This window comes from Symphalangus syndactylus, chromosome 1 (assembly GCF_028878055.3).
Source record: "Symphalangus syndactylus isolate Jambi chromosome 1, NHGRI_mSymSyn1-v2.1_pri, whole genome shotgun sequence".
NCBI classification, from domain to species: Eukaryota; Metazoa; Chordata; class Mammalia; order Primates; family Hylobatidae; genus Symphalangus; species Symphalangus syndactylus.
The window spans coordinates 166778290-166796442 of record NC_072423.2 but is presented as its reverse complement, the minus strand read 5'-3'; positions in this window follow the sequence as shown (position 1 = coordinate 166796442).

Below are 18153 nucleotides of genomic sequence, written 5' to 3'. Positions count from 1 at the left end.
AATAGCCATTAATGAAATGTAATAGTGAGTCTGTTGTTGTGACTATGTGGAGAAATGAATGAGAAAATATAAGATAGGCTGGAATGAAGAGAATCATCGGATCCCAGCATAATTCATTTTGTATAGTTCACAGTATTGTAACTTTAAAAAATTATGAATTTTTTCAGTACTGTGAATTCTGAATTTGCAATATGAGGCTTTTCAATCCTTGCAACAAGTGTGTATTTTTCAGTGGTTCTAGAATTATCGGGGCTTTCGAGCTGCTTCTGATAAGAAGGCAAGGCTAGAGGACTCGTGTTGAGGTGGCATTTGCACAGGACTTTAGATAACATACATCGATGATGTAGAGAGAAGAGCGGGTGATGTTGCTGTGGATTATAGGGGAAAGGCACCTTTTGCTCCCTCTGCTGACCTCTTTGTGTATTCAGCTGTGTAGCATATTTCTTGTATAATTACATAGTAATTTCACACACTACATTAAGAAAATCTGAACAATTTTTACTAAACTCATGTTTTCTAAATATTAAGTAAATAAAACCAATATTTGGCTAGGTAACATTTATAAAAACAGGATTTCTAGATAGATGATGATAAATTTTCATCTATATCTATAGAGCTGATAAATTTTCAAAACCCTTTGAATATCACTTGTACTACAAAGTCTCGTTTCAGTTTCAGTGCCATGGCACATTGATTAATCACCACTAAAGCGGTACATGAAATATTTGGCAATATAGGTATTTGGTAATGGTGATTGATGCACAGAATACGGCACCATTATTATGCACTGGCCTTGAGAACTTTAGTTTTCATCTTCGATCACCTGATAGAGAACAAACTAACAGCTTTTTTCTTTCACCTTGCTGGAGAATAAACTAACAACTTCAAATTATCTGATCCATCCAAAAACTTATTTCCGTGAAACTCACTGATTTATTTATTATTTCGTGGGGATCACTATTATTTGCTGTAGTAAAATATCAAATGATCGATGTTTTATACCAACATGGCAGCTCACATGGTAGGCAACAGAATGAAAACAAACAGGTTTACTACCAAGAATTATACTATATTGCTTTTATTGACAGAAAAAGCATACAGATAATTTTATTCAGAGATTTTATGTGAATTATTTTGATAAGTGTACACATATATTTATAACTGACCTTTCTTTGTCAAGTGTGTGCCCACACACGTATTCATACTAAATCAATCTTAGAGATCTTATCCAAAGATTGAATTTCTTAAAGTGACTGTTCCAAATATGTATAATTTATGGCAAAAAAGTCACAAAATGGCAATACAAGGAGGCATAAAACTGAAGATAAAGGGGGAGATGATGGTTAAAAACACCTGTAAATGAATAATTGATTTTGATTTAAATTCTTTTTAGTTCTTAGCTGATGAAATGAATATAAATGAAATTATTATGCAAAACACCTCTATTTGTTGTATATGCATGTACATATATGTGTTACAAATACAAAACTGATAGGATATTATTTAACATATATTCACACTCATAATGTGCATATATGTACAAAATGAAAATGAGTGCTTGTTTTATATGTATGTATACACACACATACACATATTGCATACTTTCATTTTTTAAAATTTTACTTTAAGTTCTGGGATACATGTGCTGAACATGCAGGTTTGTTACATAGGTATACTTGTGCCATGGTAATTTGCTGCACCCATCAACCCGTCATCTAGGTTTTAAGCTCCACATGCATTAGCTATTTGTCCTAATGCTCTCCCTCCCCTTTCCCCACACCCACCTACAGACCCCAGTGTGTGATGTTCCTCTCCCTGTGTCAACATGTTCTCATTGTTCAGCACCCACTTATGAGTGAGAACATGCAGTGTTTGGTTTTCTGTTCCTGTGTTAGTTTGCTGAGGATGATGGTTTCCAGCTTCATCCATATCCCCGCAAAGGACGTGAACTCATCCTTTTTTATGGCTGTGTAGTATTCCATGGTGAATATGTGCCACATTTTCTTCATCCAGTCTATCATTGATGGGCATTATGTTGGTTCCAAGTCTTTGCTATTGTAAATAGTCCCATGATAAACATATATGTACATGTGTCTTTAGAGTAGAATGATGTATAATCCTTTGGTATATACCCAGTAATGGGATTGCTGGGTCAAATGGTATTTCTGGTTTTATATCCTTGAGGAATCACCACATTGTATTCCACAATGGTTGAACTATTTTACAAGCCCACCAACAGTGTAAAAGTGTTCCTATTTCTCTGCATCTTCTCCAGCATCTGCTGTTTCCAGAATTTTTAATGATCACCATTCTAACTGGTGTGAGATGGTATGTCATTGTGGTTTTGATTTGCATTTCTCTAATGAACAGTGATAATGAGCTTTTTTCATATGTTTATTGGCCATATACATATCTTCTTTTGAGGAGTGTCTGTTCATATCCTTTGCCCACTTTTTGATGGGGTTGTTTGTTTTTTTTTTCTTGTAAATTTGTTTAAGTTCCTTCTAGATTCTGGATATTAGACCTTTGTCAGATGGATAGATTGCAAAAATTTTCTCATATTTTGTAGGTTGCCTGTTCACTCTTGTGATAGTTTATTTTACTGAGCAGAAGCTCTTTAGTTTGATTAGATTCCATCTGTCAATTTTGGCTGTTGTTTCAAGTGCTGTTGGTGATTTAGTCATGAAGTCTTTGCCCACACCTATGTCCTGAATCATATTGCCTAGGTTTTCTTCTAGGGTTTTTATAGTTTTAGGTTTTACATTTATGTTTTTAATCCACCTTGAGTTAATTCTTTTATAAGGTATAATGAAGGGGTCTAGTTTCTCTTTTCTGCATATGGCTACCCAGTTTTCCCAGCGCCATTAATTACATAGGGAATCCTTTCCCCATTGCTTGCTTTTGTCAGGTTTGTTGAAGATCAGATTGTTGTAGATGTGTGGTGTTATTTCTGAGGCCTCTATTCTGTTTCATTGGTCTATATATCTGTTTTGGTATTAGCACCATGCTGTTTTGGTTACTTTAGCTTTGTAATATAGTTTGAAGTCAGGCAGCGTCATGCCTCCAGCTTTGTTCTTTTTGCTTAGGTTAGCCTTGGCTCCACAGGCTCTTTTTTGCTTCCATATGAAATTTAACATAGTTTTTTTCTAGTTCTGTGAAGAAAGTCAATGGTAGCTTGATGGGAATAGCATTGAATCTATAAATTACTTTGGGCAATATGGCCATTTTCATGATATTGAGTCTTCCTATCCATGAGGATGGAGTGTTTCTCTATATGTTTGTGTCCTGTCATTTCCTTGAGCTCTGGTTTGTAGTTTTCTTTGAAGAGGTCCTTCACATCCCTTGTAGGTTGTATTCCTAGGTATTTTGTTTTCTTTATAGCAATTGTGAATGGGAGTTTACTAATGATTTGGCTCTCTGCTTGTCTGTTATTGGTATATAAGAATGATTGTGATTTTTGCACATTAATTTTATATCCTGAGACTTTGCCAAAGTTGCTTATCAGGTTAAGGAATTTTGGGGCTGAGGTGGTGGCGTTTTGTAAATATACAATCATGTCATCTGCAGACAGAGACAATTTGATTTCCTCTCTTCCTATTTGCATGCTTTTATTTCTTTCTCTTACTCGATTGCCCTGGCCAGAACTTCCAATACTATGTTGATAAGAGTGGGGAGAGAGGGCATCCTACTCTTGGGCCAGTTTTCAAAGGTAATGCTTCCAGCTTTTGGCCATTTAGCATGATATTAGCTATGCATTTGTCATAAATAGCTCTTATTTTTGTGAGATATGTTCCATCAATACCTAGTTTATTGAGAGTTTTTAGTATGAGGGGTGTTGAATTTTATTGAAGGCCTTTTCTGCATCTATTGAGATAATCATGTGGTTTTTGTCATTGGTTCTGTTTATGTGATGGATTATGTTTATTGATTTGCATATGTTGAACCAGCCTTTCATGCCAGGCATGAAGCCAACTTGATCGTGGTGGATAAGTTTTTGATGTGCTGCTGGATTCTCTTGCCAGTATTTTATTCAGGATTTTCGCATCGATGTTCATCAGTGATATTGGCCTGAAATTTTCTTTTTCTATTGGGTCTCCGCCAGGTTTTGGAATCAGAGTGATGCTGGCCTCATAAAATGATTTAGGGAGGAGTCTTTCTTTTTCTATTGTTCAGAATAGTTTCAGAAGGAATGGTACCAGCTCCTCTTTGTACCTCTGGTAGAACTCGGCTGTGAAGACATCTGGTCCTGGGCTTTTTTTGGTTGGTAGGCTAGTAATTACTGAGTCAATTTCAGAACTTGTTATTGGTCTATTCAGGGATTTGACTTCTTCCTGCTTTAGTCTTGGGAGGGTGTATGTGTCCAGGACTTTATCCATTTCTTCTAGATTTTCTAGTTTATTTGTGTAGAGGTGTTTACAGTATTCTCTAATAATAGTTTGTATTTCTGTGGGATCAGTGGTGATATCCCCTTTATCGTTTTTTAATGTGTCTATTTGATCTTTCTCTCTTTTCTTCCTTGTTAGTCTGGCTACCGGTCTATCTATTTTGTTAATCTTTTCAAAAAACCCACTCCTAGATTCATTGATTTTTTTTTGAAGGTTTTTTTGTGTTTCTCTCCCATTCGGTTCTGCTGTGATCTTAGTTATTTCTTGTTTTATACTAGGTTTTTAATGTGTTTTCCATTGCTTCTTTTGATTGTGATGTTAGGGTGTCTATTTTAGATCTTTCCCACTTTCTAATGTGGACATTTAATGCTGTAAATTTCCCTCTAAACACTGTTTTAACTGTATCCCAGAAATTCTGATATGTTGTGTCTTTGTTCTCATTGGTTTCAAAGAACTTATTTATTTCTGCCTTAATTTTGCTATTTACCCAGTAGTCATTCATAAGCAGGTTGTTCAGTTTCCATGTAGTTGTGCAGTTTTGAGTGAGCTTCTTAATTCTGAGTTCTAATTTGATTACACTGTGGTGTGAGAGATTGTTTGTTATGATTTTCATTCTTTTGCATTTGCTGAGGAGTGTTTTACTTCCAATTATGTGGTTGATTTTAGAATAAGTGCTATGTGGTGCTGAGAAGAATGTATATTCTGTTGATTTGGGGTGGAGAGTTCTGTAGGTATCTATTAGGTCCACTTGGACCAGAGCTGAGTTCAAGTCTGAATATCCTTGTTAATTTCCTTTCTTGTTGATCTGTCTAATATTGATAGTGGGTTGTTAAAGTTTCCCACTATTATTGTGTGGGAGTCTAAGTCTCCTTGTAGGTCTCTAGGAACTCGTTTTATGAATCCTGGTGCTCCTGTATTTGGCATATATATATATTTAGGATACTTAGCTCTTCTTGTTGCATTGATCCCTTTACTACTATGTAATGCCCTTCTTTGTCCTTTTTTATCCTTGTTGGTTTAAAGTCTGTTTTATTAGAGACTAGGATTGCAACTCCTGCTTTTTTTTTCTTTCTTTCCATTTGCTTGGTAAATATTCCTCCATCCCTTTATTTTGAGCCTATGTGTGACCTTGCAAGTGAGATGTGTCTCCTGAATACAGCACACCTGTGGGTATTGACTCTTTATCCAATTTGCCAGTGTATGTCTTTTAATTGGGGCATTTAGCTCATTTATATTTACCGTTAATATTGTTATGTGTGAATTTGGTCCTGTCATCATGATGTTAGCTGGTTATTCTGCACATTAGTTGAAGCAGTTTCTTCCTAGTTTCATTGGTTTATATATTTTGGTGTGTTTTTGCAGTGGCTGGTACTGGTTTTTCCTTTCCATGTTTAGTGCTTCCTTTAGGAGCTCTTGGAAGGCAGGTCTGATGGTGACTAAATCTGTCAGCATCTGCTTGTCTGTAAAGGATTTTATTTCTCATTCACTTATGAAGCTTAGTTTGGCTGGTTATGAAATTCCATATGTACATCATGGAAACGAGTGCATGTGATACACACACACACACACGCACACACATTGCATACTTTCATTTTTGTGTCCATTTCTTTTCTGATTTTATCAGCAGCCAACTAAAGAAAATAGAAAAAAAAATTGGTAATTCGATCTTTCATGTTCTGCATCTTCCAGCTTCACAACTTATAGTTTTCTATTTTTATTGTTATTGTGATCAGAATGAAAATGTATACAATAGAATCAGAATCAGGTCAGAATCAACAAAAATACTATAATGTTTGTACATGCTTTCGATGCAGTTTGTCTCTGCAAAGGGTGTGTGTGTTTCTATGCACATGTGCATGTACACAAGTGTGTAAATAAGTGTTTTATTCATGATGGAGAAAGGCTGGTCAAAATGATTCTGAATGAGATAGCACCACTACAGCAGATAATTAGGTCTCTATCAATAAAACAAGTCATTAAACATGTTTCTAAGCATCTACTCAGTATCTGGCACAATGTTAAGTAGTGTAAATATAATCATTAGCAAAATTCAGCTTCTACCCTCAATGGTATATGTGTAGAACAAATTGGTAAAGCTGGAGTACATTTCAGGACCAAAAACAGTTTCTGTGTAGTTCCCACTTCATCAAGACCATGTTGTATACCTCTCATACACTTAAGCCATAGGGAAGCAATTATTCCATCCATCCTTTTACAGGGTAGTGGTGGGGAAGAAGAGCTGACTGTCATGCTTGAATTCACATAATTTCATAATTAAATAATTTCATGTTACATAATCTCGATAAACCTAAAATCCAATATATGATAAAGATAGTGTTTCAAATCAGTGGATAAGTGATAAACAGTTCATAAAATGGTGTTCAGATAATTGGCTATATGTATTTTATAGTTGCACAAAGGTATAATATGTCATTAATAAATATTAATTCCATAGTGGATGTCAAATACACTTTTCCAAAATATAAAGAAAAAATACCATAGACAAATATCACTTGCAACATTACGGTTAAAATTAAATATCCAAACATAGCCCTAACCAATAACAGAAAATTTAAAAAAAAATTTATGGATTGGAATTTGTTAAAATATAAAACTTTTCTTTTTCAGAGGATACAATGAATATGTGTAAAAAGCAAATATCAAATCAGCAACAAGTGCTTGCAGTTCACTTGACATATTTAAAATATGAGTAGTTCCAACAAATCATAAATAAATGATTAGTAGTCCAATAAAAAAAAGACAAAGTACATTGACAGGAAACTGTATGAAACTCATGAACACTAAATGTCTTAGATTCTCTATTGTTAAACAAAATGCAAAAACAATAGAGAACATTATGAATATGGAGTTAATATTTAACAAAATTATTTTATCCATGTTATAAGTAAATATTTACATCCAAAAACCCTTGTTTTCTCTGAAAGTTGTCACTTATGAGTCTATTTTGAAAATGTTTAAAGAATAGTAATTAATTAACTTTAATAAATAGGTACTCCTATTGAGGGAAAACAGACATTTCCATAATTTTTCTTCTGTTTCTAATCTAGTAGATGGTAGGAAAATAATGACAATTGCATATTCATACCTGGAGAATATGCATTCCATTTCTTTTAAACTTTTGCATTCTCAAAACTATATTGATACCTCAAAGCATACCCTTTGCTGTTGAAAACAGCCTTTCAAGTATAAAGACACACACATCACTTTCCTTAAATCTTATAGAAGGCAAGGGCCTAGATTCCTATCAGAAAATGTATTTCAAGAATGCTTTTTTAGTAGTTCCTGTGGCCTTATCTTATAGAGGAAGGTTTTTTTTTAAACATACACACAGTATTTGATGCACATTTTTATTGGAAAGAGCTTTTATTTCCTTAAATGTTTTGTTGTCTAAGTGTGAAAAGTATCCTGCAGTGGAATTTAGTGGCACAGATGCTTATTGTGATAGATGAGATGAACTTGCTTCCCTAAGCATGCATGGTCATGAAATGCATCTGGCTTCTGTACGTAAAAGTCAGTTATGTTCCCAAATGTGTCTCTGCATTTACACAGACGTTTAGGGGCAGACACCCTACTGTTCCCTCAAAAGGCGGCTCTGCTTAATTATGAAGTTCAAGTTAGACCAGAAGTTGGAAAATACTAAATTCCACATTGCAGACAGAGCCTGAGCAGGTGATGTCACCACTGCATTCTAAGGTGGCAAGTCCTCAGAGAAGTCACTTATCACCTTACCATGGAGAAAAATAACCGTGTCCAGAACACAAGAGGATGCTTTTAGGTAGCGTACAATCAAGTGTGCAAACCTGTGCAATACATACCAGATGAAATCCAGTTCAGAGGCTCAGGAAAACAAACAAATGAGGATATGCTTTAAAAAATAGGACTTAATATAAACAGTCGTGAGAGTAAAACTATTGCTAAGCACATAGGAAACATAAACCAGGCTTTCAGGAAGGAGTTTGGCACATGTGTGCACTGGTAGGAGGTGTAATGTGCAGAAATCCGGCCTTTTGTGGCATAGCAACTAAAGTTCCTTTTCTATTGTCCAGACAACCTTAAATATTCCTTTATGCAGTACTATTTTAAAAAGGCCATCTACTGTGCACAATGTGTTAGCATCAAGGACATGAAATTTATCTGGAATATACCAAAACTTTAATCAATAGACTAGGACCAAAGCTTTTAAAAACAGGTTTTCGTAGATAAATCATTATAAGTTATTATTTCCTCGCCATAGGTAAGGCATGATAGATAACTTTACTTTTTCTCAGTCACTTAGTGTGTAGGTAGAATAATGACCCTTAGCAGGATGACCTTTTGAATGTGTTGTTAGGCAGCATGGAAGCATTATGGTTAGAGGTGGAATTAAGATTGCTAATCACCTCACCTTAAACTGGAGCGATTATCCTGAATTATCTAGGTGGGCCCACTGTAGTCACAAAGAACCTTCAGACAGGAAGGCGGAGAGACCAGAGTGAGCAGAAGAGCTTGGGTAAACTGGAGCCGAGGCTGAAGTGATGTGCTGTGTCCAAGATGTGCAGAGGCCAAGAGCTCAGGGATACATGTGACCCCTCAAACCTGGTGAATTCTCTCCTGGAATCTCTAGACAAAATATACACTTGATGATACCTTGATTTTAGCACACTAAGACCCATTTTGGACTTCTGACCCCCAGAAGTATAAAGAAAAAAAATGTGTTGTTTTAAGCCTCTGAGTTTATGTTAATTTACTGTAACAGCAGTAAGAAACTAACACAGTAAGACGGCTTTTATTTTTATGTGATGTATAGAATTAAATTGGATATGCTAGGAAATATTGGAAATTTATTGATTTATTTTTTTGTCTGAGCTGGAGTCTGGCTCTGTCGCCCAGGCTGGAGTGCAGTGGCGCGATCTCGGCTCACTGCATGCTCTGCCTCCCGGGTTCCCGCCATTCTCCTGCCTCAGCCTCCCGAGTAGCTGGGACTACAGGCGCCGCCACCACGCCGGCTAATTTTCTGTATTTTTAGTAGAGACGGGGTTTCACCGTGGTCTCGATCTCCTGACCTCGTGATCTGCCCGCCTCGGCCTCCCAAAGTGCTGGGATTACAAGTGTGAGCCACCGCGCCCGGCCAGGAATTTATTTTCTTAATATAGTTCTTCATATTAGAATAATGAGAACCATCGAGTAATGAAGTGTTCTATTTTGTGAAGGATGATTATATAAACAGTACGAAGGTTAAAAACCGGGCGGGACCGGCTGGGCACAATGGCTCGTTCATGTAATCCCAGCACTTTGGGAGGCCGGGGCAGGTGGATCTCTTGAGCCCAGGAGTCTCAGATCAGCCTGGGCAACATGTGAAACCCCATCTCCACAAAAATACAAAAACCAGGCAGACGTGGTGGCGGCGCCTGTGGTCCCAGCCACTCAGGAGGCTGCGGTGGAAGGATCGGAGCCCGGCAGGTGCAGGCTGCGGTGGACCGTGATTATGCCACTGCGCTCCAGTCTGGGTGACAGAGTGAGACCTTGTCTCCATTAAATAAATAGATAAATAAATATATATATAAGTAAAAGAGGAGGGTGTCTTTTGAAGGCTATTAAAGTCGTCTAAGTGTCCTCTGATTATATGAGGCTGGAATGGTGCATGGAATGTTGTGTTGAATAACCTGATACAGTCTCTGAAACTATAGAAGCATTAGTAATTTTAGCCTGAGAGTGCTATAATCTGGGATAATTTGGTCCAATACTTCCAGAGAGGGTTGAAGTTTTGAGATAGCTGGAGTTATTTCAGTTGAAGACCTGAATATGAGGCAACTGGATACTCAATTACAATTCAATTTCTACTCTTTATATAAGGTAGAAATGGGTAACATGTGGGACACTGTGTTAAAAGTAATGCAGCCATAGTGTAGTGGTAGAAGCAGATGAAAAGTACTATAATAGTCGTATAGATGAGGTACTGGAAAGAAGCAGAGTTGAAAAATTGGAGATAAATGTCAGTTTTCCAGAGCCATGGGATGAAAACCAAACAGGATTACAACAGATTCAATTCACTCAAGATGTCTAACTTGGTAATAGGTCAGAAAACTCAATTTGTCGTATTTTCTTAAAAGTACACAAAAATGTTCCTTTTGATAAAACACGTGTAGTGCACCTTCGGATTTGATTTTTCTTTATGTTCTGTAAACTGCTCACAGTAAAACAGAAAAAAAGTCTGACAAATATGATGGTCCTTAAATATTGTAGGAGTATGATGCTTCTCCAAAGAATAGAGGTTTTCCTAGGAAGGCCCTAAGCAAGGAATCAAGTTTCCTTTTGCAAGAAATAAAATTCTCAAAAGTTCCCTGCACCTTGGAAAGGCTCTGGTTGAAATTAATAGCACAACGTTATTTATTTAAATTTTAACTTTTAAGTTCAGGGGTACAAGTGTAGGTTTGTTACAGAGGTAAGCTTATGCCATGGGATTGGTTGTACAGTTTATTTCATCACCCAGATATTAAGCCTAATATCCATTAGTTGTTTTTCCTGATCCTCATAGCAAATATTACCCCCATAAAGTTTTATGGTTACTTTTTTCTTATCTTCTGATTAATGCCATTAGATTCACCAATTGAAATTATTTTTCAGTAGTTTAATTCCCTCTAGAAGGTTTAAAAAATGTTTCCGAATTTCCTAAGTCTTCTTTCTTTGTTAGTCTTCTAAAAAGCTATATTCAATAGAATTCATGTGCTTAGGTACAGTTTCACTAAAAGCGTATCTTCAACATTTGATCTGTTTAAAAGTTCTTAAGGTGTTAAGGAACATTAGGTATCAGAGTTTATGGCATTTGATTAATCTGAATAAATCTTGGCATCAAATTGAATTCAGCAAAAGTAACAGTGATAAATCAGAGAGCAATATTTGAAATGTCTCCAGGAAACATTTTAAAACAATTTTTAAGTTCACTAATTTGAGTCATTACACTTGGCCCTAATATGGTAGATTTTAAGTGAAGCTCAGTCGAACCTGGCAGATATCATATACAAACTTTTAATAGTCCTAACAATTCCTGTACCTCATTTGGATAAAGATTATTTCCAGAGCATCAGTGCTTTGACCAGAAAGGCATTTATTATTCTGTAACACTTTTCTTGAGAAATTAGCATGATTCATCATTTGAGTACGCTCTCTCAGATAAGATTCTAATATTTGGGTGTGAATAAAACTTCAGGGCATTGAAAACAGCTGGAAGATAGACAATAGGGTGATCATCCTCTCTTGTCATTCTCTATCAAGGTCCTCTTTAATTATTGGCCTAAAGAGCTATAACTTTATGGTGAAAACAAACCGCTCGGATATAGCGTTAAAGGTTGAAATAATGAATTATACATAAATCGATTTAGTTCAGTTATATTCTGTTGAATTGGGAGAACATCGAATTTTTAAATTTCTCTGCATTTCTTGAAGTTAGGAATAAAAGCTGGGGTGGGGTCTCCTGAAATAATGAGGTCTAGAATAATTTCTGTTAAATTTACTTTTTAGTAGGATAAGTCTACTAAAATCAATATGAATGGAACCTTCAATGTACCACTGAAGATAATTAATCTTTGAGAGGTTAAGTAACCATTACAAGGTAATTTACCTAATTAGCAACTAAACCAACCAAATTTTAGATTTCTTAACTTTAAGACTATTGCTCACATAGTCACGTAAAGTATATCTTCCACATAGTCACAGGCAATCACAAGCTAACACGAGCAGTTAGCACAAAATAGATGTTCCACATAGAATGCAGAACAAAAAAAGACACTTTAAAAATCCTTTTCCCTTTTCCAAATTCATATTTAAAAAGTTTCTTGTGGAATTTCCCAAATGCCAGCATGGCCACATATAATACAGATTGATACTCAGACCTCTAATGAGAAACAGTTAGAATTATGCTAAACAAGGAACATTCTATATTGATTTCACAAATTCTCCTCTTTCCACTTATAGTTTCTCATAAAATGTAACATGTTTGTCTCGTGTGGAGTCTGTATAGAAAAAGTGTGATAACTGAAGATATAGACACACAGGTGTATGTATGTCTGTGTGTTCCTGTGTATTATAGCCTTTCTTTAATGGTTTTCTCTTTATATATATATATATATACTTTAAGTTCTAGGACACATGTGCACAACGTGCAGGTTTGTTACATATGTATACATGTGCCATGTTGGTGTGCTGCACCCAGTAACTCATCATTTACATTAGGTATATCTCCAAATGCTGTCCCTCCCCCTCACCCCACCCCATGACAGGCCCCGGAGTGTGATGTTCCCCTTCCTGGGTCCATGTGTTCTCATTGTTCAATTCACACCTATGAGTGAGAACATGCAGCGTTTGGTTTTTTTTGTCCTTGTGATAGTTTGCTGAGAATTATGGTTTCCAGCTTCATCCATGTGTCTACAAAGGACATGAACTCATCCTTTTTTATGGCTGCATAGTATTCCATGGTGTATATGTGCCACATTTTCTTTTTTTTTTATTATACTTTAGGTTTTAGGGTACATATGCACAATGTGCAGGTTTGTTACATATGTATCCAGCCACATTTTCTTAATCCAGTCTATCATCATTGGACGTTTGGGTTGGTTCCAAGTCTTTGCTATTGTGAATAGTGCCACAATAAACATACGTGTGCATGTGTCTTTATAGCAGCATGACTTATAGTCCTTTGGGTATATATACATATATATATAAAAAAACTATATATATATATATTTTGGGGACGGAGATTCTCTCTGTCACCCGGCTGGAGTGCAGTGGCGCGATCTCGGCTCACTGCAAGCTCCGCCTCCCGGGTTCACACCATTCTCCTGCCTCAGCCTCCAGAGTAGCTGGGACTACAGGTGCCCGCCACCATGCCCGGCTAATTTTTTGCATTTTTAGTACAGACGGGGTTTCACCGTGTTAGCCAGGATGGTCTCGATCTCCTGACCTCATGATCCACCCTCCTCGGCCTCCCAAAGTGCTGGGATTACAGGCATGAACCACCGCGCCAGGTCTCTATTTAAGTTAGCTCTGTCCAGGGCAAACCAGCATTTCAAAGATACAAACTGTTTTTGCAAAAAACCGGTATACACCTATCCATAGTGCAGACATTATGTCTACTTATTTCTCTCTAAATAGATCTTTCATTTTAACAAGTACTTCACCTTCACAAAATTTAGTTGAGTCAGTGAACTCTTATCCAGATGCTATATCTTGGCCAGATTATCAAGAATTAAGCCTCACAGATAGGCTGTTTCCATTTCCTTTAACAAAGTTTATCAGTCCTGAGTTACTTCTTGATTTCTTGCCAGTGGCATATAATGATGACTCAGCCAAGTCAGTTCCCAGAGTTGGACTCTTTTTTTTCTTATACACAGGAAACTTCTTTTCCAAGAATACTTGTTCCAGTTGCTCACAATCTTCATAGTTGATGATTATAGAATGATCTATGTACTTTCAATGTACCTTCAAAAATGAGATCTGCAGCTGGATAAGACGTGTGTGTGTGTGTGTGTGTGTGTCTTAGTAGACTTAAACCGTTCATTGAATAAGAAGCCTAGTTGATAGTGTAAGGTGAGAGTTAGAAGAACAGGGAATTATTTGGTTTAAGGAATTGTGAAGAAATGTGCTATGCCATTAAAATTTTTCTCTACTTTTGTGTTAAATCTTAATTTTGTGCAGAATTTACTAAGCTGCAGGAAACTGTCAAAATTGACTCTTGCTAAGTTCCATATTGGTTTGTAATTATCTTAAAACAAAAGTTGGTTGATACTAAAGTGCAGTTTTTCCTCTAGCTTTCATAAATTGAGACAGGTCTTTTTCTCACCCTCCACATACCTATGGCTGGAAGCCGAGGTGGTTGTTCTTGGTTCCCGTTACAACTTCTAGACTGTTAATTTCTCCGCTCCTTGCAAATTAGACTGTTCCTTTGAAACTCAAACCCCTTGGAAATATCGGCCATGCCCCTTTGGTATTACCATCATCAACAGACCTCCCTCCTGGGCACTCTGGTCTTATTTTTTTTTTTTTTTGAGATGGAGTCTTGCTCTGTCACCCATGCTGGAGTGTAATGGTGTGATCTCGGCTCACTGCAACCTCCTCCTCCCGGTTTCAAGTGATTCTCCTGCCTCAGGTTCCTGAGTAACTGGGATTACAGGTGCATACCACCACACCCAGCTAATTTTTGTATTTTTGGTAGAGACGGGGTTTCGCCATGTTGGCCAGGCTGGTCTCGAACTCCTGACCTCAGGTGATATGCCTGCCTCAGCCCCCCAAAGTTCTGGGATTACAGGCATGATCCACTGCACCTGGCCTCTTGCCATTTATTTAAGGCTGTAGATCTTTTGCTCAATATCATCTTCAGGCAAGTTCAGCCATCATTTTAGTGGCTCAGCTTTCACGTGAAAGGACCAGTACAAACCTCGGTTCCCCGTTTTTTGACATCTTTATTTCCATTACTTTTTTTCTTTCCTCCACTTTATTGTCATCAAATCTGAAACATTTTCTATAAGGGTATATACCACCAGGATCTAGATGCAAATATTCTGCCTCCTGGACATCACTCCTTGCCAGCTCGTTGGCCCAGATGTCCTCATTCCTACAACCCTTCATTTTCACTGAGACTCTTCTTAGGACACAGCTGCTGCTGCTCCCTCACGATCCATCCGTACTCTCTTGCTTTCAGTTTCCACGTTTTCCTCCTCAAATGCCATAGTTCATTTTTAGCATTCCCTTGCAACTACCCTGAGCTTCATTTTCCCACAATTTATTTGTTTCTGTTTCTCTTCCCAAATTTTAAATATTGATGTTTCTAAGGGTTCTGTCCTAATTGCTCTTCTTTTCTCTCCACACACATACTCTCTCTAAGCTCTAAACACTACTAAACAGCTCATAATTTCCAGTCTTAGAGTTTGGCCCAGACCTTTATTCTGGGAGTTGATGATTTACATGACAATAGCACTCGAATAATTCAGAGGTAACATGTCCTGGTTTCCCACATGTCAGTAAGTGGCACTGCCAGCCATGCTAGACGCTTATAAGTCATTTTTGGCCCTTCCTCAATATTCTGACAATATCCAATTCAACATTCATTTAAAAAATATTTTGGTTCCAAATACATCTGTAATTTCCTCCACCTCTTTTGATTTCCAATGTCCCCAGCCTAGCCAGAGCCACATATTTTCTTACCTATGCTTATTTTCTTAGGTCATCCTTAGTCAACCTACTTTAATTCTTAATCTCCTACACCCTGTTAGCTACAGAGAAACCAAAGTGATCTCTTCACATGTCTTTCAGTTTCCAACTCTCCCACTTTTCTGGTGTACTTGGACTAACATTTATGTTCCTCATCATTACTAATGAAGACCTGTACTGTTTCACATATCCTTCTCTTTCAGCCACGTCTCACATTAGTCTTTCTCCCTTCTGTACTTCATCCAGATTCCTACTTTTCAGTTTTTCATTTCATCCAATTCACAGGTTTCTTCTACATGCCAAGATCTTGCTCATATATTAGGGTCCATGAACACTGGGGGTTTTTCCTAAAAGACGAATCTTTCTGTAGTGTATGAAAAGCTAACTCTTTTTATTCTCAGGTCTTACCTTAAATATTCTCACTTGAAAGAAGTGGTTAGAATCTGTATAATCCAAATTAATATTTCTTTTTTTCTTTTTCTTTTGAGACAGGGTCTTGCTGTGTCACCCAGGCTGGAGTGCAGTGGCACAATCTTGGCTCACTGAAACCTCTGCCTCCTGGGTTCAAGCAGTTTTCCTTTCTCAGCCTCCTGAGTAGCTGGGACTACAAGCGCACACCACTACACCCGGCTAACTTTTTTATTTTTAGTAGAGATGGGGTTTTGCCATGTTGATCAGACTGGTCTGAAACTCCTGGACTGAAGTGATCCATCCGCCTTGGCCTCCCAAAATGCTGGGATTACAGGCATAAGCCACCACGCCCGGCCCAAATTAATATATCTATATATAAAAATTATATGTATGAATCTTATATAATCTGAATTAAGATTGTATCTAATGTTCGCCCCAAAACCCTTGTTGTATATTCAGTCCCTTGCTTCACTTTGCATGTGAACACATTTTGTAATAATCTCTTCTCTTTGCTCAGTTGGGTTTCTGTGCCTGTCTTCGTCTTCAGAATTGAAACCCTGGGAGTACAGGACTGTGGCTTTCTTATTCACCACTGCAGCTCCGTAACTAAGAGAGCATCTGATACATATGTGTGAAGGGAATTGGTTAAATATAGACCACTATGTCCAGTGGAGTCCACAGCCTATTCACTTCATGTAGTTTCCAAGAAACAAAGGCTTCTCAACATATATTAATGAATGAGATATGGGCCAGGATATCTGGTCTGGCTGGAGATGGCTTAACTTTGAGTTCACTTGAGAGGGTATCAGTGTGAGCAGGGATGCTTTCACTCACTTCAAGAATTGCATGGTGTTTAGGGGGAAGAATCACCCTGCTTCTCTGGAGAGACATGAGGGCTCTGTGGCTCCTGTGGGCTCTCAAACTGTTGGAAGATGACTGCTAAACCTGAGTTTTCAGGTCTCCTAGTTATATTCATTTAAACTTATAGATGATTTGTCACTATTTTAAGTTGTTTTTCACTGAAAATTCAGTCTGAATATAGAGCCTTATTTCATTCAGAACAGAAAGAATGGGTTACGGTGAAATCTGTTTATCTATAATTTTTAAGTAAGTACAATTTTATAAACCAGTTATTCCTAACTTGAGAGGCCTGGAGGATTTATTACAATGTGTATTTCAGGGCCACATCTGCAGAAGTTTTGATACAACATTTCCTTACTAATCCCCCTGACAGCACATTTTAGCAGGCATCCTGTGTTATTGAGAAGCAGAACGTTTATGCACCACACTTTGGGAGAGAGAAGTGCATGTTGTGTTACCATTTAAAGATGCCTGGTTCTTGTGGGGCAAATTGGCAAATGATTTATCTGAACTAATGGCAGAGTGGAATTTTAATATTTTAGGGTTTTCAGGAATCTTAGAGCTGTTTTCATTTGTCTCATACATAGAGCCTGAACCTTGAAGACATTAATGAATTTGTCACAGAAATTAAATTGGGCCAAAATTTACATTTCCAACCCATGTCTGTGCTCTTCATTCTAAAGCACAATGGCCTAGAGTCATATTTTAACCTCTAACTTTTATCTTATTAAAAAATAAAATAAAATAAATAATTGTAAATACATGCATGTATTATACCTATATATACAATTTATATACATTACAATATTAATTTGAACTACACATGACATCACTAGTAAAGGCCAGTTACAGTTTAGACTGAGATAAGCCCTGTGAGAATTTACTAAGATCAAAAAGACTCCTTTTAATAGTGACTCAGTGGCACCTACTCTAAGGACAAAGGCTCCAGTATGTATCCTAATCTAAGTTATTACTGAATGTGAGTCCTGTGATAGCTTCTAATGAAAATTTCCCATTGGAAAAAATCAATGTTAATAACTGGAACTCGAGAGCTGTAATGGGTTCTGCTGTGTTTTTCGGGCTTAGACTGTGTGCTATAATATGCTAAGAAGAGGAGTTGATGACCTGTGAGCTCTGGTCACTTCCTGATCTCATTTGATTCTTTGGTCTTTAGTTTTAAAAGGGTGATCAGAGAGGTTGCTTTATAATGGAGAAGTTGAACAAAAGGACCATCAACCTGCAGGCTCACTGGCACAGCGCAAGTTTCACCGGATAAGCATTTCAGTAAAGAGGA